Consider the following 1,252-nt stretch of genomic DNA (forward strand, 5'->3'; position numbering starts at 1 on the left):
CGTGTAAGACCCAATCAATATAACCTTGATCAATACCTTTGCCATGAAGATACAAGCACTGTTGGCAAGATATGAAAAGGCCTCTGGTCAGAAAATTAACATGAACAAAACTTCCATGATTTTTAGTGGAAATGTATCTATTGACAGGAAAAAGGAGTTGCTGCAGCTATGGGGTGTAATTGGGGTTCAAGAATATGAGAGGTATTTAGGACTACCTCCTGCTGTGGGTAGATCTAAAACAAAGGATTTCATTGAAATAAAGCAAAGGGTATGGCAAAAGCTTCAAAGTTGGAAGGAAAATTTGCTCTCACAAGGTGGGAGAGAAATTCTTATCAAAGCAGTAGCCCTTTCAATGCCTACATACTCAATGAGCTGCTACCTATTGGTCTATGCTCAGAATTAGAAGCCATGATGGCAAAGTTTTGGTGGGGACAGAGGAAGGATGAAAGAAGAATTCATTGGATAAGTTGGCAAAAAATGTGTGACCGTAAGAGAAAAGGGGACTTGGGTTCAAAGACTTGAGAATATTCAATTTGGCTTTGTTAGCCAAGCAAGGATGGAGGATCATGCAGGATACAGATTCATTGCTTCATAAAGTGTACAAGGCAAAATATTTTCCTAATGAAGTTTTTTTGAAGGCTGGTCTAGGCAAAAAACCATCTTTTGCATGGTGAGGTATTTGGGAGGCAAAGAAACTGTTAGAACAGGGTTATATATGGAGAATAGGTGTAACACCCGTCCTTGTGGTGGGACTTTTTTCAAAATATATATATATATTTTTTTTATTAAAGGATGACGGGAATTACCATCCTATTTAAAACTTTTCACTTGCATACCCAGGGTGCGTGACTCCACGTTTATAGATTAAAATGTGCTTTGACAATGAAAGAGGTTTACAGCGGAAAACATAAATCTTATAATAAAAAGGCCTCTCGTATGTTTAAAACTCGTGCCTAGACTTCCGTGCTCTTCCCCATGGCCGTGTCCATCCTAATCATGCAGTTCCTGTGAGGGGGAGGGACATGCATAAAAGCTAAAATGAGTCGAAGACTCGTAAGCATTACTTCATACCGTTAAAAATATAACAATATAGGTTTTCATTCATACATTCATCATTCATACATACTATTACGTGCGTGCATACGTGCGTTCATTTGAAAACTTCACTGGACGAGATTTTTTTTCTCTTTTAAGCATGGGCTTCCTTTTCGTAAAACGTTTCTCCCGTCAGTGCCTTCATTTCTGCAAGAGT

Source organism: Juglans regia, unplaced genomic scaffold (genome assembly GCF_001411555.2).
Source record: "Juglans regia cultivar Chandler unplaced genomic scaffold, Walnut 2.0 Scaffold_651, whole genome shotgun sequence".
Taxonomy (NCBI): domain Eukaryota; kingdom Viridiplantae; phylum Streptophyta; class Magnoliopsida; order Fagales; family Juglandaceae; genus Juglans; species Juglans regia.